Source organism: Pristiophorus japonicus, chromosome 8, assembly GCF_044704955.1.
Source record: "Pristiophorus japonicus isolate sPriJap1 chromosome 8, sPriJap1.hap1, whole genome shotgun sequence".
Classification (NCBI taxonomy): domain Eukaryota; kingdom Metazoa; phylum Chordata; class Chondrichthyes; family Pristiophoridae; genus Pristiophorus; species Pristiophorus japonicus.
The window spans coordinates 6,015,450-6,037,243 of NC_091984.1; the positions used below are offsets into that span (position 1 = coordinate 6,015,450).

Sequence of the window (21,794 nt, forward strand, 5' to 3'; positions counted from 1 at the left end):
AAAAATCTGTCTATCTCCACCTTAAATATATTCAATGACCCAGCCTCCACAGCAATGTGGGGCAGAGAATTCCACAGATTTATGACATTCTGAGAGAAGAAATTACTCCTCATCTCAGTTCTAAATGGGCGACCCCTTATTCTGAAACTCTGCTCCCTTAATCTAGTTTCCCCATGCGTGGAAACATCCTCTCTGCATGTACCTTGTCGAGCTCTCTCTGCATCTTATATGTTTCAGCAAGATCACCTCTCATTTGTCTAAACTCCAATCACCATAGGCCCAACCTGTTCAACCTTTTCTTCATAAGTCAACACATTCATCTCAGGAATCAACCTAGTGAACCTTCTCTGAACTGCCTCCAATGCAAGAATATCCCTCCTTAAATAAGGAGACCAAAACTATATGCAGTACTGTATGTGTGGCCTCACCAATACCCTGTACAGTTGTAGCAGGACTTCTCTGCTTTTATACTCTATCCCCCTTGAAATAAAGGCCAACTTCTCATTTGCCTTCCTGATTACTTGCTGTACCTGCATTCTAACATTTTGTCTTTCATGTACAAGGAACCCCAGGTCCCTCTGTACTGCAGCACTTTGCATTTTTTCTCCATTTAAATTATAATTTGCTTTTCTATTATTTCTGGCAAAGTGGATAACCTCACATTTTCCCACATTATATTCCATCTGCCCACTCACTTAGCCTGTCTATATCCCTTTGCAGATTTTTTCTGTCGTCACAACTTACTTTCCCATCCATCTTTGTATCATCAGCAAACTTGGCTACATTACACTCGGTCCCTTCATCCAAGTCATTAATATAGATTGTAAAAAGTTGAGGACCCAGCACCGATCCCTGTGGCACCCCACTAGTTACCATTTGTCAACCAGAAAATGACCCATGTATCCCAACACTCTGTTTTCTGTTAGTGAGCCAATCCGTTTTCCATGCTAATATATTACCGCCAACCCTTTTATCTTGTTCAGTAAGCGTATATGTGACACCGAAGCGAATGCCTTCTGGAAATATAAATACACCGCATCCATTTATTCCCACTTATACACCCTGCTCGGTTCATCTTCAAAGAAATACAGCAAATTTGTCAAACATGATTTCTCTTTCATAAAACCATGCTAACTCTGCTTGACTGTATTATGCTTTTCCAAATGTCCTGCTGCTACTTCCTTAATAATGGACACCAGCATTTTCCCAACGACAGATGTTAGGCTAACTGATCTATAGTTTCCTGTTTTCTGTCTGCCTCCTTTTTTAAATAGGGGCATTTCATTTACGGTTTTTCAATCCGCTGGGGCCTCCTCAGAATCCAGGGAATTTGGGTCGTAACAATTGAATAAAAACAACAATAAAGAGAAGTTACTTATCTCTTACAGTACATCAAAGATAAAATATAATAATTCCAGAATGATTGGATAAGGAGAAGTTACTTACATAACTACTTCCAGGAAGGTTCGCAAATACAAAAGATCCATTTCTGATTAACAAAAGTTAAAGATTGTTCGAGCTAAAATGGAGGCTGCTCCATTATGCTCTTTCTCTCTCTCCCTGTCTTTCTGCCTGTCTGTATCCAATTGGAAAACTCCACCCAGTGGTGGGCGAAATCAAGACAGCTACAGAGGCTTGAACCACTCAAGAAGCACAGTTCATCATAGAAACACAGAAATTAGGTGCAGGAGTAGGCCATTCGGCCCCTTGAGCCTGCACCGCCATTCAATAAGATCATGGCTGATCATTCAACTGCAGTACCCCTTTCCTGCTTTCTCTCCATATCCCTTGATCCTTTTGGCCAGAAGGGCCATATCTAACGCCCTTTTGAATATATCTAATGAACTGGCCTCAACAACTTTCTGCGGTAGAGAATTCCACAGATTAACCACTCTCTGAGTGAAGAAGTTTCTCCTCATCTCGGTCCTAAATGGCTTACCCCTTATTCTTAGACTTTGACCCCTGCTTCTGGAATTCCCAAGCAGCAGGAACATTATTCCTGCCTCTAACCTGTCCAATCCCGTCAGAATTTTATATGTTTCTATGAGATCCCCTCTCATTCTTCTAAACTCCAGTGGATACAAGCCCAGTTGATCCAGTCTCTCCTTATACGTCAGTCCTGCCATCCCAGGAATCAATCTGATGAACCTTCGCTGTACTCCCTCAATAGCAAGAACATCCTTCCTCAGATTAGGAGACCAAAACTGAACACAATATTCCAGGTGAGGCCTCACCAAGGCCCAGTACAACTGCAGTAAGACCTCCCTGCTCCTATACTCAAATCCTCTAGCTATGAAGACCAACATGCCATTTGCCTTCTTCACCACCTGCTGTACCTGCATGCCAAACTTCAATGACTGATGTACCATGACACCCAGGTCTCATTGCACCTCCCTTTTTACTAATCTGTCACCATCATAGGAAGTGTTCCTGTCCCAGCACAAACATCAACAACAAAAGCAACAACAATTTTATTTATATTGCACCATTAATATATTGAAATATCCCAAGGCGCTTCACAGGAGTATTATGAGACAAAAGATTTGACACCGAGCCAAATAAGGAGAAATTAGCGCCGGTGACCAAAAGCTTGACTTGAGTGTTCTCGACTCCATCCCGCAACATGCTACCCGCCAACACCTCAGTAAAACTCCAACACTACACGAGGTAGAAAAATCCGTAAGACATGTTCAGAACAACAAGGCTACGGGAGCGGATGGAATCCCTGCTGAAGCACTAAAGTATGGCGGAGAGGCACTGTTGGCGTGAATACATGACCTCATCTCTCTCATCTGGAGGGAGGAGAGCATGTTGGGAGATCTCAGAGATGCAGTAATTGTGACCATCTTTAAAAAAGGTGACAAGTCTGACTGCAGCAACTACAGGGGAATCTCCCTGCTATCAGCCACTGGGAAAGTTGTCGCTCGAGTCCTCCTCAATCGTTTTCTCCCCGTGGCCGAGGAGCACCTCCCGGAGTCACAGTGCGGATTTCGTCCCCTACGGGACACAACGGACATGATCTTTGCAGCGCGACAGCAGCAGGAAAAATGCAGGGAACAGCGCCAGCCCTTATACATGGCCCTCTTCGACCTTACAAAGGCCTTTGACACTGTCAACCGCGAGGGTCTATGGATGCCGTTTTGGATGCCCCCAAAGTTTGTCAACATCCTCTGCCTGCTCTACGACGACATATAGGCTGTGATCCTTACCAACAGATCCATTTCAGACCCAATACACCTCCGGACCAGGGTCAAACAGGGCTGCGTCATCGCGCCAACCCTCTTTTCAATCTTCCTCGCTGCCATGCCACCTCACAGTCCACAAGCTCCCTGCTGGAGTGGAACTAAACTACAGAACCAATGAGAACCTGTTCAACCTTCACCATCTCCAGGCCAGGTCCAAGACCACCACAATTTCTATCGTCGAGCTGCAGTACGCGGACGACGCCTGCATCTGCGCACATACAGAGGCTGAACTCCAGGGCATAGTCGACATATTTACTGAGGCGTGCAAAAGCATGGGCCTTACGCTAAACATCCGTAAGACAAAGGTCTTCCATCAGCCTATCCTCACCGCACAGCACAGCACTGCCCCCCAGTCATCAAGATCCACGGTATGGCATGGACAATGTGAACTATTTCCCATTCCTCGGGAGCCTCTTATTAACAAGAGCAGACATTGATGAGGAGATTCAATACCGCCTCCAGTGCGCCAGTGTAGCCTTCGGCTGCCTGAGGAAAAGAGTGTTCAATGACCAGGCCCTCAAATCTGCCACCAAGCTCATGGTCTACAGGGCTGTGGTAATACCCGCCCTCCTGTATGACTCAGAGACATGGACCATGTACAGTAGACACCTCAAATCGCTGGAGAAATACCACCATCAATGTCTCTGCAAGATCCTACAAATCCCCTGGGAGGACAGACACACCAACATTAGCGTCCTCGACCAGGCCAACATCCCCACCATCGAAGCACTGACCACACTTGATCAGCTATGCTGGGCAGGCCACATTGTCCGCATGCCAGACACGAGACTCCCAAAGCTAGCGTTCTACTCAGAACTCCTTCACAGCAATTGAGCCAAAGGTGGGCAGAGGAAACTTTAAAAGGACATCCTCAAAGCCTCCCTGATAAAGTGCAACATCTCCACCGACACCTGGGAGTCCCTGGCCAAAGACCGCTCTAAATGGAGGAAAAGCATCCGGGAGGGCGCTGAGCACCTCGAGTCTCATTGCCAAGAGCATGTAGAAATCAAGCGCAGGCAGCGGAAAGAACACGCGGCAAACCTGTCCCATCCTCCCTACCCTCAACGACTACCTGGCCCACATTTGACAGGGATTGTGGCTCTCGTATTGGACTGTTCAGCCACCTAAGGACTCATTTTAAGAGTGGAAGCAAGTTTTCTTCGATTCAGAAGGACTGCCTATGATGATGATGATAGTCAAAGAGGTAGATTTTAAGTAGCGACTTGAAGAAGGAAAGAAAGGTAGAGAGGCGGAGAGGTTTAGGCAGGAAGCTCCAGAGCTTAGCCCAGGCAACGGAGGCTCGGCCACCAATGGTTGAGCAATTATAATTAGGGATGCTTAAGAGGGCAGAATTTGAGGAGCACAGGCATATCGGAGAGGTTGTGGGGCTGGAGGAGATTACAGGGATAGAGAGGGGTGAGGCCATAGAGGGATTTGAAAATAAGTATGAGAATTTTTAATTCGATGTGTTGCTTAACCGGAAACCAATGTCGATCGGCGATTGGTGATGGGTAAGTGTGAGTTAGGACTTGGGCAGCGAGTTTTGCATCACCTCTAGTTTACGTAATGTAGAATGTGGGAGGCCAGCCAGGAGTGCGTTGGAATAGTCAAGTCTAGAGGTAACAAAGGCATGGACGAGGGCTTCAGCAGCGGATGAGTGGAGGCAAGGGTGGGGACGGGTGATGTTAGAGGTGGAAATAGGCGGTCTTAGTTAGGCTGCGGATATGTTCACCTTCACCTTGAGAGCACAAAAGGAATGAAAAATGCTCCAGATTCTCATGTGATAAAAATGCAATGTGTCTTTATTCAGAATCCCAGACCGTAAATATTTCATTCCTTTATCCGCAAATATTCATCGCTTGAGAGCTTGGCTTGTGACTGGAACACTGCAGATTGATAGTAACCTGGTTACTGTTGGTCACTGATTGCAGATTGATGGTAACCTGGTTACTCTCGGTCATTGTAAATACTTGGTGTCTGTGGGACACAGCCCAGGTTCTGTATATATAGGGTTAGTGTATAGATATTAAATTAAGAACGTCCACACACACACACTCACACACGCCCTCACACACACGCTAACACACACAGATATATTCACCAACACAAACCGCGATTCATACACAAACTACATCGCAACTTATGGCATTGCAAGAAAATAACTTCATGTTAATATCAAAGATATTGACAACAAGTTCCGAGCTCAGTGACAGGGAAAGGCTTCAGTTTTCAAAATGAAAAGCTGGCTTCACGAGAGGCCTTTAAATCAGTGAAATGGAGGTCAGGCTTCGAGTCAAAGGTCAACCTCAAAACGGGTAAAGGTCAACGGGGAAGGTCGATGTGTGATGTCATGATGGGAGCCTAATACCAAAACCCAGCCCTTAATCCTGTAATCTCAGAATATTCACCCCATTCTTCCCATGTACAAAGGCTGCAGGTTATTCATTATTATTGGCCGGATATCACTGCGATCAATCAGCTGAGGTCAAACTGTAAAGTTGTGAGAAGTGTTTGTGAATAATGTGACCTGTGTTGGGGAGTTGGGTCCCTCACATTCAGCACCATAATCTCACCAAGCAACTCACCAAGCCTTCTTCGGCAGCACCTCCCAAACCCGCCACCTCCACCACCTAGAAGGACAAGGGCAGCAGGCACATGGGAACACCATCACCTCTACCTTCCCCTCGGAGTCATTCATCATCCCGACTTGAAAATATATCGCCGTTCCTTCATCGTGGCTGGCTCAGAGTCCTGGAACTCCCTCCCCAATAGTACTGTGGGAGCACCTTCATCACACAGACTGCAGCGATTCAAGGCGGCGGCTCACCACCACATTCTGAGGGCAACTGGCGATGGACAATAAATGAATGAAATAAAAACTTGTCTCAAGCTACTCAGTTCCTCATTTCAGGAATTTTCAATTTTAACAATCCCGAGTGGGATTTGGTGAATGTTATGGCATTACAGAGTTTGACAAGCCTGTCATCTGAATTCAGTGAAAGCGAGACAGGAGATTATTGTTGGACATGATTCGGTGAATTACAATTAAACAGAAGCTGGAATGAACCCAGCGCTCCTCAGTTCCACAGAGCTCAGGGGAAGGGCCGTTCAATCTGCCACACAGAGTATTTGTGCGGGGAAATCCTGACGTCACTTTCAATCACTCGTGGACCTTCTGTGAGGGGCTGTATTATAAGGATGGGAGAGTTACACCATGGAGCTGTCAGCCATGGCTCAGTGGGTAGCTCGCGCACCACTGGGTCAGAGATCGTGGGTTCAAGTCCCACTTCAGAAACCTGAGCCTAAAACAGTGCCCCTCCCTCAATGATACTGGGCATTAGAGGGTTCATTATGAGAACAGGTTGTGTCGACCAGCTTGTATTTGAAGGTTGAGGTGGTTAAAATGTTAAAGATATTCGATAGGTTGGATAGAAACTATTTCCTGGGATGGTGGAGTCCAGAACAAGGCGACATCACCTTAATATTAGAGCCAGGTCATTCAGGGGTGATGTCAGGAAGCACTTCTTCACACAAAGGGCAGTGGGAATCTGGAACTCTCTCCCCCAAAAGGCTGTGGGTGCTGCCCCTAATGTTGCTGTTTATTTATGTCAGAGGGGCAGCACTGAGGGAGTGCTACACTGTCAGAGGGCCATTATTGAGGAAGCGCCACACTGTTGGTGGGCCAGTACAGAGGGAGTGCTGCACTGTAGGAAGGTCAGCACTGAGGGAGTGCTGCACTGTCGGAGGGGCAGTACTGAGGGAGTGCTGCACTGTCAGAGGGCCAGTGCTGAGGGAGTGCTGCACAGTCGGAGGGGCAGTACTAATGGCCTAATTTCTTTGACGCATTGCATTGTGGAGATATTTTAAAGTTCAGTCACTGAAAATGTCGGAAACACAGCAGTCAAATTGCACACAGCAAGATCCCACAAACAACAATGTTTGCCAACATGACCACCCCAGTGCTGCCCCTCCCCTGTCCTGTCCTGTCCTGTCCAGGGTCATGAGGTCAGGTGATTTCATTGCATTGTGGGAATATGGGGCCGTCCCTTTCAACCAGCTACTGGAATTTGCAAAATCTGAACCCTCAAGGAAAAGTCCCACCTGCTGCTTCCCACTGAATCCCCTCTTCCGTCTGAAACCCACTCCCCTCCTGCCGCCCACTTACCCTTCCCCCTCTCCCTCCATCGCCTCTACCTCCTTCCCTTCCCCAATCCCCTTCCCCCACTCCCCTCCCTCCCACACACAGCCCAAACGCGGACCATGACCCAGGACACTTGCTGCAGGAGCATTTATTGTTGTCCCGTGTAAAGCGACGAGTCCTTTGCTGGATCTTAGGACACTTTCCCGAGCCGGAAACTCCGATTCTTTGAAGCAGCAAATTGCAGTTACAGAGAAATCTGTGCCCAGGAAAATCAGACCCAGAAAATGGTCTCATTGCTTCCATTGCCGGGAGTTCCACAGTGACAGATATATTCGCCAACACAAACCGTGATTCATACACAAACTACATCGCAACTTGCAGCATGCAAGAAAATAACTTCATCTTAATACAAAAGAATCAATAAACGTACTGACGCTCCGATCGCTGCTCAGGATTATTCCCACATGGGACTGATGCAGCCCCCGTGGATAGACCAGGATAGGAGCGGGATTTCAGAAGGAGGGGATCGGAGGAAGCGATTACACAAAAACCCAGCGACCAGGATCACAGCAACGGTCACTGAAGCCCAGGTTGTAGGCCGCTCGAAGTCCCCCTCACATTCCCTCAGATCACGGTGCACCGAGAGAGAGGCCTGGTCCCCACTCAGTAGGGAGGGGGAGAGAGAGTGAGGGAGAGAATGAGGGAGAGAGGGAGAGAGGGAGAGAGAGAGAGAGTGAAGATGAGAGAGAGGGAGGAAGAGTGAAGGACTGAAGGGGAGAGGGATGAAGGATGAGAGGGAGCGTGGGAGAGAGGACAGGAGTGGATGGAATGAGAGTGATGGCGTGTAACAGGCGTGTTAAGTTTGCGCGTGAGTGAGGGAGTGAGTGCTGCACTGTCGAGATGCCGTCTTTCGGATGAGACGTTAAACTGAGGCCCCCTCTCAGATGGATGTAAAAGATCCCATTTCACTATTTCGAAGTAAAGCAGGGGAGTTCTCCCCGGTGTCCTGGCCAATATTTAGCCCTCAACCAACATCACAAGAACAGATTGTCTGGTCATTATCACATTGCTGTTTGTTGAAAAAGTCCTCCATTGTCTGTGAGGCGCTTTGGGCCGTCCTGAGGTGGTGACAGGCGCTGTAGAAATGCAAGTTCTTTCTTTCTGTCTTTGTCCCAAAGCTGGACATGGGCCGAGCGGCTGGCGATTGCAGAATGAATATTCGCAGCTGCCTCGGCCCCGCGGGGAGTGCGAGAGTCCAGTCCTCACTGACTGCCCATTCCTTCCGGGCTCTCAGATCCAGTCGGGCTGGGTGGGCTCCGGCCTCGGTTCCAGTTTTCCTTTCCCGGGGGGGTGGGGGAGGGGAGCGTGTTTTACCGACGATGCAGTAAACGCTGGATTCTCCTGCACTCTTCTCAGCTTCCCGTGAGCGGCCATGGCGCTGGAGGCCGGTCAGAGCGGCGGGCGGCCGTTAGCGGCGGTTAGCAGCACAGTCAGTGACAGCAGCACCTGGTGTAAGGTGGGGTCCCGCGGGGATTGGGAGACACACCCTCCCACTCCCTCCCCACACTGGCCTTTCTCACACAGGAGCCCGGTGTAGGGAGCGGGGCACACACACCTCCCATTGTCCTCACACACTCCTCCGTTCTCACACCGCGTCAGCAAGTTATCGCACACGCCCGCTGCAAGAGGCCAGAGAAAAGAAAAGTCAGCTCATTGAAAATCTCCCCAGGTTAGATTGTTCCAACCGTCGCCGCTCCCAGGCTCGCACTTTCACAGCAACATTTTATTAGAGAAACATCCAGAAACCGAGAATATAACAAAGAATAGTCAGCCCGGGTTCCAAAAGGGAAAATGAAGAGGTGAGGAAAGAAGTGAAGAAACAATTAGGAAAGAGGAAGTAGAGAATTCAATGATCACGGAATATCAAAAGCAACAGTAAAGTATTCGACAGACACATGAATAACAAAAGGGGAATGAGGATCGGGAGAGGGCCACTGAGGGATACACACGATAAACTCACAGGTAATGACAGCGAAATGGCAGAAATATTCAATAATTACTTTGCCTCAGCATTTACCAGGGACACTAATATGGTGGACATGACATTAGAAGAAGAGATCAAAAAGTTATAAAGAAATTTAAGATGGAAAGAGTGAGATAATTGATAAACTGATCAAATTTAGAGACGATAAAACCCCTGGTCCAGATGGATTGTATCTGCGCATATTAAAAGAACTTGGGAAGAGATAGCAGAGGTACATATAAATAAGGATTCATTAGAAAAGGGAATAGTGCCAGAGGACTGGTGGACAGTTAAAGTGATTCCTATATGTAGAAAAGGAGACAGAACAAGTCCAGGGAACTATAGACCAATTACTTAACGTTGGTGGTCGGAAAGATAATGGAATCTTTACTCAAAGATGTAATAGAAAAACATCTAGACACTGAAAATATAATAAAGAGTAGTCAGCACGGATTCCAAAAGGGAAGGTCATGCTTGGCCAACCTTATTCAATTCTATGAAGAAGTACCAGAAAGGGTCGATAAAGGTAATGTAGTAAATATAATATATTTGGAATTTTGTTTACGCAGTGAGTTGTTGTGATCTGAAATTCGTTGCCTGAAAGGGCAGTGGAAGTAGATTCAATAGTAACTTTCAAAAGCGAATTGGATAAATACCCGAAAGGAAAAAATTAGCAGGGCTATGGGGAAAGAGCAGGGGAGTGGGATTAATCGGATAGCTCTTTCACAGAACCGGCACAGACACGATTGGCCAAATGGCCTCCTCCTGTGCTGTATGATTCTATGAAATGCCCCTCACTGAACTCCAGACCTCCCTTTGTGAGGAACAGTGCCACTAATTGTGCGGCAGGTGATGGGAGAGTCCAGGAGGGTTCACTCACTAAAAGCCTCTGTGTTTCCCCCCACGGTATCTCTGCTATCGGATACTCTGCTGACCCTGACACACAGAAGCCGGGGCCGAGTGAGGGGAGGGGCTGGTGCTGGAATGGTTACGTACCTCGACAGCCTCCGTGCCAGTAATATCCGCGCAGGCACTTGTCACACTTGGGCCCTGTCGCCCCCTCCTTACACTCACAATATCCCGTGTCATTACAGCGATGGTGGAGCGAGCCATCAGGGTGACACTCACAGTCTGCAGAAACAAGACAAGACACACACTGCACACAGCTGTTCCCAATAAAACACAGCGACACAACCTCAGCGACAGGAATGAGTGCAAGCCGGGACAAGGGAGGCTCAGACGTGGGGGTGGAACAAGTCTCCAACACTTTACAAACAGTTTCAATCCTCCACACACTGACTGCACACGGCCCGTGTTCTACTCCCTGGGGCGACTGCACAGAATTAACACAGGTTAACAAGGCCAGAAAAAGCAAACCTGGCACTGGCTTCATCACTACACGACAGAATTCACAAGCACAGAAGTGATGTTGAACTTGTATCGAACCTTGGTTAGACTACACTTGGAGCACTGTGCACAGTTGTGGTCTCCATATTATAAGAAAGATATAGAGGCACTGGAGAAGGTACAAAGAAAGATTTACAAGGATGATACCAGAACTGAGAGGTTATACCTGTCAGGAAAGGCTGAACAGGCTGGGGCTCTTTTCTCTGGGAAAGTGATATTGAGGGGTGACCGAATACAGGTCTTTAAGATCATGAAAGGTTTTGATAGGGTAGACATAGAGGAGATGTTTCCACTTGTGTGGGAGAAACCAGAACTAGGGGCCTTAAATATAAGATAGTCATTAATAAATCCAATCGGGAATTCAGGAGAAACTTCTTTACCCAGAGAGAGGTGAGAATGTGGAACTCGCTAACACAGGGAGTGGTTGAGGCAAATAGCAGAGATACATTTAAGGGGAAGCTGGATAAACACATGAGGGAGAAAGGAATAGAAGGATATAGTGATAGGGTGAGATGAAGAGGGGCGGGAGGAGGCTCGAGTGGACTATAAACACCACATGGACCTGTTGGTCCGAATGGCCCGTTTCTGTGCTGTACATTCTGTGGAATTGTGTGTGTGGAGAATGGGAGGAGATGAGGAAATGGAGAGAGAGGTTTGTTGGTGGACAGTGGGGGGGGGGGGCAACATTGAGCAGAGGCGAGCGACGTTGCTACAATGCAGGATGATCGTTTACCGAGAGTAAAAAAAAATACATATTCCTGAAAAACACTGGAGCCAGGGAGGCAATGGTTATATCGTCAAAACACAGCACTTTCGATTTACCTCCACAAAGCAAGGGCCAGGCCTCATCGCTAGGGAAATCCTGAACCAGGCCTCATCGCTGGGGAAAGCCTGGACACAGGCCTCTTCGCTAGGGGAAGTCTGGACTAGGCCTCATCGGTGCGGAAAGGTTGGACCATGCCTCATCGCTAAGGAAAGATTGGGTCGGGGTCTCGTCACCGGGTAAAGCTTGGGTCGGGGCCCAGTCACTGGGGGAAGGTTGGTTAGGGGTCTGGTCACTGGGGAAAGGTTGGGTCGGGGTCTGGTCACTGGGGAAAGGTTGGATCATGGTCCACTCACTGGGGAAAGGTTGGGTCGGGGTCTGGTCACTGGGGAAAGGTTGGGTAGGGGCCCAGTCACTGCGGAAAGGTTGGGTCATGGCCCAGTCACTGGGGAAAGGTTCGGTCATGGCCCAGTCACTGGGGAAAGGTTCGGTCATGGCCCAGTCACTGGGGAAAGGTTGGGTCATGGCCCAGTCACTGGGGAAAGGTTGGGTCGGGGTCTGGTCACTGGGGAAAGGTTGGGTCAGGGCCCAGTCACTGGGGAATGGTTGGGTCGGGGTCTGGTCACTGGGGAAAGGTTGGGTCGAGGCCCAGTCACTGGGGAATGGTTGGGTCGGGGTCTGGTCACTGGGGAAAGGTTGGGTCGGGGCCCAGTCACTGGGGAATGGTTGGGTCGGGGTCTGGTCACTGGGGAAAGGTTGGGTCGGGGCCCAGTCACTGGGGAAAGGTTCGGTCATGGCCCAGTCACTGGGGAAAGGTTAGGTCATGGCCCAGTCACTGGGGAAAGGTTAGGTCATGGCCCAGTCACTGGGGAAAGGTTGGGTCGGGGTCTGGTCACTGGGGAAAGGTTGGGTCGAGGCCCAGTCACTGGGGAAAGGTTGGGTCGGGGCCCAGTCACTGGGGAAAGATTGGGTCGGGGTCTGGTCACTGGGGAAAGGTTGGGTCGAGGCCCAGTCACTGGGGAAAGGTTGGGTCAGGGTCTAGTCACTGGGGAAAGGTTGGGTCAGGGCCTAGTCACTGGGGAAAGGTTGGGTCATGGCCCAGTCACTGGGGAAAGGTTGGCTCATGGCCCAGTCACTGGGGAAAGGTTGGGTCGGGGTCTGGTCACTGGGGAAAGGTTGGGTCAGGGTCTAGTCACTGGGGTAACGTTGGGTCATGGCCCAGTCACTGGGGCAAGGTTGGGTCGGGGTCTGGTCACTGGGGAAAGGTTGGGTCGGGGCCGAGTCGCTGGGGAAAGGGGAGCTGATTTCTGACACCCCTTTTGCTCAGCCCTATTGAAGGAATTTTCTTTGTTTGTTTATCTTGTATTTGACTGAAAGCAGAAGGGGGAAGGAAGGAGGTGAGAGCAGAGATTGTACCAGGAACTGACCTAGACAAACGTTGTGGTGGTCCAGCTGTGCTGAAGGGTTTCGGTGGTAGCCCAACCGGCATAACTGGCAGTGCCGGCCTCGAGTGTTGTGCTGACAGCTCACGCAAATAGCGGTGGTGAGCAGCTCGAGGTAACTGCACCGGTTCGAGTGGCCGAAGCATTCGCAGGCTGGCAAGGGAAAGACAGAGAGTGTAGACGGGATACAGACGGGACACAGACGGGATGTAGACGGGTCACAGATGGGTCGCAGGCTGCGAGAGGGTCACATGCTGCAACAATGAGAGTTTCGGAGGAAACGGCTGGAATGGGAGGGAGGGAACACTGAGGCGTTTAGCAGTGAGGGAAGAACAGCAGACGTCAGGCTAGTTACGGTTTGCATTGAATAGGCAGATGGCAATGGATGGTCCCAATCCCAGGTTTGTGGAGTCCTGTGCCAGGGTTTATACAGTACTGCCAAGTTTGGGGCCTTTCAATTGTGGCTCAGTGGGCAGCACTCTCGCCTCGGAGCCAGAAGGTCGTGGGTTCAAATCCCACTCCACAGACTCGAGCCCAGAATCTAGACCAACACTCAGGCCCCAAGTTTCGTCCCGTGGCGAAAACGGCGCACCTCCGAGCTGGGCGCCTGTTTTTCGCGCCGAAAACTGCGCTTAAAAAAAACTCCCATATTCTCGAGCTCCTTGGAGCTTGATGTCTGCTTGGCACGGCGCGCTCTTCGCAGCAGGGGGCGGAGCCTAACACTCGCGCCGATTTTCTAAGTAGCAGGGGGCGGGTACAATTTAAATTAGCCTTCGTGGTGCTGGCAACCCTGCGCGTGCGCGCACGCGCAGTCTCACACCAACATTGGCACTCGGCCATTTTTAAAAGGACTGCAGAAAAAGTGAAGATTTGTTTCTTGGACCCCTGCAAAGGCTTGTAATTTAATTTTTTTGATATTTCTGTGTGTGAGGAAGTGCTTTTAGCAGCACTGCTGAATAAATCACCTGCTGAAATCAGTGAGTTCAGATTTTCACTGCTAAACTTGCAGAACTGGTGCTGCATTGGTGCATGCAAATTAAGGACTGTGTGTTTGGAGAAATAAGAGTGCCAATTCAACTTTGCAATAATACGTGGTGTTGACAATGCAGCACCCATTCTGCAAATTTAATTATAAAACTATCGATGTGGCTGCCTCTCCCTGTCCAAATGGCCTCTGTCCCCCTCACAGCTCGAAGGCTGCTGCTGTCTGCTGTATCTTCGGCTGCTGTCGAGCCACTGATGCCGCCCCTAAAGCGTGGCCGAATGGCCTCAAGCACCATAAAGAGCTGCGTGTGTCAGGTGTTGATTCTTCGGCTGCCGGCCAGCCACTGACGCCGCTAACATCCTATGGCCGAATGGCCACACGTCCGTCCGCTGCTGATTCTTTGGCTGCTGGCCAGCCAATGACGCCGTCCCTAAAGCGTGGCCGAATGGCCTCAAGAACCTTAATGAGCTGCGTGTGTCCTGCGCTGATTCTTCGGCTGCCGGCCAGCCACTGACGCCGCCCCTAAAGCGTGGCCGAATGGCCTCAAGAACCTTAATGAGCTGCGTGTGTCCTGCGCTGATTCTTCGGCTGCCGGCCAGCCACTGACGCCGCTGCTATCTCATGGCCGAATGGCCTCACGTCGGTCCGCTGCTGATTCTTCGGCTGCCGGCCAGCCACTGACGCCGCTGATATCTCATGGCCGAATGGCCTCGGGTCTGTCCGGTGTTGCTTCTTCGCGGCCAGCCACGAAGAGAATGAAGGCCTGCCTCAAGCACCGCAGTTCAGCTCGAAGCTTGCTGCCGCTGCCGTCGAGACACTGACGCCATACCCCTACCAGTCTCCAACATGAAAGGCCTGCCTGAAGCACAGCAGCTCCTAGGCTGATGGTATTTCACACAGGTAGGAACATGGTTTATTTAATCTTTTCTTTGCTTATAAATTTTTATTCAGGTTGGATTTATTTGGATAATATTTGTATAAGTATAACTAAGGATTGATTGTAGAATTTAATAACTTTCCTTCCCCCCCTCCCCATTCCCTACGCCTAATTTGTAACCTACGCCTGATTTTCTAAAGCGTAGACAAGGTTTTTTCGAGCGTACAAAAATCTTCACTTACTCCATTCTAAGTTAGTTTGGAGCAAGTTTTCACTGACGAAACTTTGAAAACAGGCGTAAGTGGCCGGACACGACCCCTTTTGAAAAAAAAATTCTGTTCCAAAGTGAAACTGTTCTAACTGACTAGAACTGGAGCAAACTAAATGGCGAGAATTCCAATTTCTAAGATACTCCGTTCTACACCAGTTGCTCCTAAAAATCAGGAGCAAATCATGTCGAAACTTGGGGCCTCATAGTGCAGTACTGAGGGATCGCTGCACTATCAAAGATGCAGTACTGAGGGAGCGCTGCACTGTCGGAGAGGTAGTACTGAGGGAGCGCGGTACTATTAGAGGAGCAGTACTGTGGGCATGCTGCACAGTTGGTGGGGCAGTACTGAGGGAGTGCTGCACTGTCGGAGGGGCAGTACTGAGGGAGTGCTGCACAGTTGGTGGGGCAGTACTGAGGCAGTGCTGTACTGTCGGAGGGGCAGTACTGAGTCAGTGCTGTACTGTCAGAGGGGTAGTACTCAGACAGTGCTGTACTGTCGGCGGGGCAGTACTGAGGGATTGCTGCACTGTCGGTGGGGCAGTACTGAGGGACCACTATATAAATGCAATCCTTGCTTTCCCTTCCTGCTCTGAGTCAGTCACTTTAATGGCAAGCTCCTACCTTGCTCTGGGTTCACGACCTCTAGTGATGAGATTCATGGCTGTGTGTGACCGAGCTTTGGGTCAGCTGTATGTGTCGGGGTAAATCAGCAATTATTGATCCCAGCTGGAGAACAAGGCGCGGGCTGAACAAAGCATCTGTAATGTGCATATACACATTGAGAGGAGACTGTCCAGGACTGCAAGATGGTCCGAGAGACAAGCAAGCAGACATTTCCATCTCCGCCTCACCACCAATCAGACAGAGACTGACACCGAGACATGGGAGGCGATATTGGGACAGGTGACCAAAAGCTCAGTTAAATGGTAGGTTCTAAGGAGCGTCTTAAAGGAGAAGAGAGAGGCGGAGAGGTTTAGGGAGGGAATTCCAGAGCTTAGGGTCTCGGCAGCTGAAGACACGGCCGTCAATGGTGGGCGATAGGAGTGAGGGATCGACAAGAGCCAGAATTGGAGGAACGCAGAGATCTTGGAGGGTGTAGGGTAGGAGGAGATTACAAATTTAGAGAGGATCGTTGGGCTGGAGGAGGTTACAGGGATAGGGAGGGGTGTAGGGTGGGAGGGGGATTTTGCGAGAGGGAGGGGGTGTAGGGTGGGAGGGGGTTACAGGGATAGGGAGGGGTGTAGGGTGTGAGGGGGTTACAGGGATAGTGAGGGGTGTAGGGTGGAAGGGGGTTACAGGGATAGGGAGGGGTGTAGGGTGGGAGGGGGTTACAGAGACAGGGAGGGGTGTAGGGTGGGAGAATATTACAGAGATAGGAGTGGTGTAGGATGGGAGGGGATTACAGGGATAGTGAGGGGTGTAGGATGGGAGGGGTTACAGAGATAGGGAGGGGTGTAGGGTGGGAGGGGGTTACAGAGACAGGGAGGGGTGTTGGATGGGAGGGGGTTACAGGGATAGGGAGTTGTGTAGGTTGTGAGGGGGATACAGAGATAGGGAGGGGAATGGGACTAGAGGTTACAAAGATAGGGAGGGATTTAGGCTGGAAGGAGGTTACAGAGATAGGGAGGGGCGTAGGGTGGGAGGGGGTTACAGAGATAGGGAGGGGTGTAGGGGGAGGGCGTTACAGAGATAGGGAGGGCGTAGGGTGGGAGGGGTTACAGGGATAGGGAGATGTGTAGGTTGTGAGGGGGATACAGAGATAGGGAGGGGAGTGGGACTAGAGGTTACAGAGATAGGGAGGGGTTTAGGCTGGGAGGAGGTTACAGAGATAGGGAGGGGCGTAGGGTGGGAGGAGGTTACAGAGATAGGGAGGGGTGTAGGGTGGGAGGGGTTACAGAGATAGGGAGGGGTGTAGGGTGGGAGGGGTTACAGAGATACGGAGTGGTGTAGGGGGGAGGGCGTTACAGAGATAGGGAGGGGCGTAGGGTGGGAGGGGTTACAGGGATAGGGAGTGGTGCGGGGTGGGAGGTAGTTATAGAGATTGGGAGGGGTGTTGGGGGGGTGGTGTTACAGAGATAGGGAGGGATGCAGAGTGGGAGGGGTTACAGAGTTAGGGAGGGCTGAGACCGCAGAGGGATTTGAACACGAGGATGAAAATTATAAATTGGAGATGTTGCTGGACCAGGAGCCAATGTCGGCTCAATCAATCACTTCTCCGGACCTGCTCACTGCCCGGGCTGTCGCTCGAAGTGGATCGATCGCTAATTAGCGGGAATCTGGTCCGCGGAGCGAGGGTTTAATGGGGTGAGGACGGTGACAGGTTATTGTGGGATTTGGGTACATTCGAGTAAGTTGAGGGTGTGAAAGGCAAACTGTGTAATGCAGGATGTGACTGAACCGCCCTGTTATTATTCAGCATGACTGAATCCAGCAACAACACGCTCAGTAATTCAGTGCAACGTGGAGATTCATCGCCAGACATTAGAACTTGTTTATCGTCAGTTCAGTTTGTGTCAGTGATAAAGGTTTTGTTTGTCTGTTTCTTCCTGTAGGTTCTCGCTATACCTGGGCAGGAAAGGGGCAAGATTGGGGTCAAAGTGTAACGTTTCATAGAAGCACTGTCCCAGTCAGTGTGGGGAGTTATGTTCACTCCCGGTCAGTGTGGAGAGTTATGGTCACTCCCGGTCAGTGTGGAGAGTTATGGTCACTACTGGTCAGTGTGGAGAGTTATGGCCACTACTGGTCAGTGTGGAGAGTTATGGTCACTCCTGGTCAGTGTGGGGAGTTATGGTCACTCCCGGTTAGTGTGGGAAGTTATGGTCACCTTGCTCCCGGTCAGTATGGGGAGTTATGAACACTCCCGGTCAGTGTGGGGAGTAATGGCCACTTCCGGTCAGTGTGGGGAGTTATGGCCACTACTGGTCAGTGTGGAGAGTTATGGTCACTCCTGGTCAGTGTGGAGAGTTATGGTCACTCCCAGTCAGTGTGGGGAGTTATGGTCACTCCCGGTTAGTGTGGGAAGTTATGGTCACCTTGCTCCCGGTCAGTATGGGGAGTTATGGCCACTACTGGTCAGTGTGGAGAGTTATGGCCACTACTGGTCAGTGTGGAGAGTTATGGTCACTCCTGGTCAGTGTGGAGAGTTATGGTCACTCCCAGTCAGTGTGGGGAGTTATGGTCACCTTGCTCCCAGTCAGGTTGGGGAGCTATGGTCACTCCCGGTCAGTATCGGGAACTATGGTCACTCCCGGTCAATATGGAGAGCTATAGTCACTCCCGGTCTGTATGGGGAGTTATGGTCACTTCCGATAATATGGGGAGATATTGTCACTCCCGGTCAGTATGGGGAGTTATGGTCACTCCCGGTAATATGGGGAGTTATGTTCACTCCTGATCAGTATGGGGAGTTATGGTCACTCCCAGTCATAATGGGGAGTTATAGTTACTCCCGGTCAGTATGGATAGTTTGCTCACTCCCGGTCAGTATGGGGACTTATGGTCACTCTACTTCCAGTCACTCTGGGTGTTGGTTTGGGAGTTCAAGGTGGCGGATGGTTTGGAATGACATGAACAGCATGCGAAGGGTTAAATAAATGGGAAAAAGTTGATGCAAAATCCGGGAACAAAGGGGAACAGATTGAGGCCGAGACACTCACCCAGTTCCCATTCCTGTATCTGGGATAACGGGATTACAACATATCCCCATTGATCTCGGCCTCACCAACCAATCGGCTTTCTACAAATCTTCCCTCCACTTCCCACTGAACGTTCTCACTGAGACAGAGTTAAGAAGCACTTTCCTCTCAGCTAAGATGTGCGTCGTATATATTACATCTTCCCTGCTTCATTTCTGCTGCCCCGCTCGAGGAGATTATACTTTACTCCATAGATACACGGACACACAGCCTCCTGATCCCAGCCCTGCTCACAGCTACACCTGTTCACACTCAGCCCCTGTCCCTCGGTCAGTGGGCGATGAAGGAGGTTTGAGGGGAGCGGTTTGTTCCCGATACAGAAATGGGCTCTGGGTCAGCAGGTCAGAGGTCAGAGAGCATAGGTCCTACTTACGGCCACTCACAACGGTGTCAGGGAGGCCTGGAGAGGGAAACGGAAACAATGAAAGTTAGAGAGACGTCTGATGAACAATCTTTATTGATAAACACACTAATACAACCCGTTACATGGAGTGTTCATGAGATCGACGTCACTCAAACTCACGAACAAAGAACACATCGAGGATCTGCGGACTGCACCCTCTGAGCGCTCACACCAACCCTATGTGAGACCAGGTAGAGTTGCTAAAGTGCTCCCGTAAGGTGAGCGTGAGGTTAGTGCGTGGGTACACTCCCACTATGTGCGATTAGTGTGTAAGTACGCAGGGTTAATATGTGAGGGCGTCAGTCTTCACAGAGACCCCTCTCCCACTGCGCAGTTGTGTCACGATCTGGATATTGATCTCAGGACAATGAAATGTGAAGGGAATCTAGCGCCGGCACTGGGCCGGGCCGGAGCAGCTCTGGTTACTCATAGATATTGGCCGTCCCTTTGGGGATTGGGAGGTACGAGCCCGCTCTCCACACTCGGCCTTGAAAGCCTTTCTTGCATCTCCCGCAGTCCGGCCCCGTCGTGTTGTGCTCGCACTCGCAACTCAGCTTCCCCTTCTCCCAGATACAGTTGTTGGCATGAAGATTGCACTTACACCTGGCAAAAAACAAGGGCAAGCTGGTTTCAAATAAGCTGAGCAGCTGGGTTAGACTGGGGACTACCCGCTCCGGGAGTCGCTCTCCCTTTCCCAGCTTCGCTCTGCAAACAGCAACATTTTTCTCCCAATTATTGCATTTCAAACCAGGCGGCAGGACAGTTTCTGGGTGTGTTTCCGCTGATTGACGATCAGATTCTGGGCAGCAACAAGAACAAGTTAGAAGAGAGTTTCTGATCAGCTCCAGCGTTCCAGGCCCCTCAAACAAAGAGTTTGCATTTATGTAGCGCCTCTCAAAACCCTCAGCATCTCCCAGCAAAATAGATCATTGGCTATAAAGCACCTTGGGACATCCTGAGGGCGTGAAAGGTGCAATAGAAATGTAAACACATTCTTAACAACAAAAACAACCAACTACAACAACAACCTGCATTTATATAGCACCTTTAACGTAGTAAAATGTCCCAAGTTATTTCACAGGAACATAAATCAGACAAAAAGTGACACCCGGACACATAAGGAGATATTAGAACAGGTGACCAAAAGCTTGGTCAACAAGGTAGGTTTTAAGGAGTGTCTTAAAGGAGGAGAGAGAGGTTTAGGGAGGGAATTCTGGAGTTTAGGGCTCAGGCAGCTGAAGGCACGGCCGCTAATGGTGGGCTGTGCAAGAGGCCAGAATTGGATGAGCGTGGAGATCTCGGAGGGGTGTAGGGCTGGAGGAGGTTACAGAGATAGGGAGGGGAGTGGCCATGGAGAGATTTGAAGATAAGGACGAGAATTTTAAAATCGAGGCGTTTGCGGACCAGGAGCCAATGTAGGTCAGCAACAACAACAAATGACAACTACAACAACTTGCCTTTATATAGCACCTTTGACACAGTAAAACGTCCCAAGGTGCTTCACAGCAGCGTAAATCAGGCAGAATTTGAGACCGTGACACATGAGGAGGAAACACTTGGAGCGGAGACTGAAGATAAAGACTGAAAGGCTGATAATCTCCACCTTCCCTCTTCTCCTGGCTCAGTCCCCACTTTCCCCATTTTCACCCAAACACCAAAGCGGCCGGATTGTCTCCAGGGTTTGCTCAGAAAGGGTTAAACCTGGGAATCTCTTCCAAGGTTTAAAGTGAAACTATTCGATTCCCACTGGGTGAGGAGCAGCCGGAATTCCAGGTGTAAATGTCCCGTCATTGATGATTGAGGAATCATTCAATATTAACTCTCTTACACTAAACACTCAACCATTAAGGGTCACCTCTTTTGCTGGCTGTTTATAAACTCTCATTCATTCATTCATTTGAAGATTGAATTCCCTGTCGTGGTTCCAGTGTTAGTTCACCGTGAGCTACAGGTTCAGATCAGGTGAACATTCAGTGAGAGAATGAGTGGTTTACACAACAAATTACTCTCCTTTTCCACACAAATCCCCAGGAAACGGGACAGGGAAACTGATAGAAGTGGATCTCAGTATTCAGGATATAAAGAGGAAGCACAGTGTGAGATTTGGGATCAGTGGATAGATTCGCTGATCGACTTTACTCCTGTACAATCCCACATTCCAAAAGATGAAAGGGTGGTGTTTACCCCCACCCTACACAGCGGGAACTCTGTCCCAGCTCCCCCCCGTCCCCCAATCGGCAACTCCTCACCCTCTGACCCTGGGAGTGAATCCCACAGCCTCACCACGCTCTGTGTGAAGACCTTTCTCCTGCCCCCTCCTCAATCTCTCACATTTCATCTTTCTCTGGCCCCTCATTCTAAAACAGAATGAACTTGTATTTCTACAGAGCATTCCACCTCCTCAGGATGTCCCAAAGCGTTTCACAGCCAACGAAGCAATTTTCGGGTGTAGTCTCTGTTGTAATGTTGGAAATGTAGCAGTCAATGTGCGCACAGCAAGCTCCCACAAACAGCAATATTTCCCTCCCTAAACCTCTCCGCC

At 49.9% G+C, this 21,794-nt stretch overlaps 1 pseudogene; it reads right to left on the reverse strand.

Moving 5' to 3' along the window:
• Window positions 1-8,835: 8,835 nt before the first annotated feature.
• Window positions 8,836-21,794, reverse strand: part of LOC139268367 (netrin-G1-like) — a 130,344-nt pseudogene continuing 117,385 nt past the window's right edge.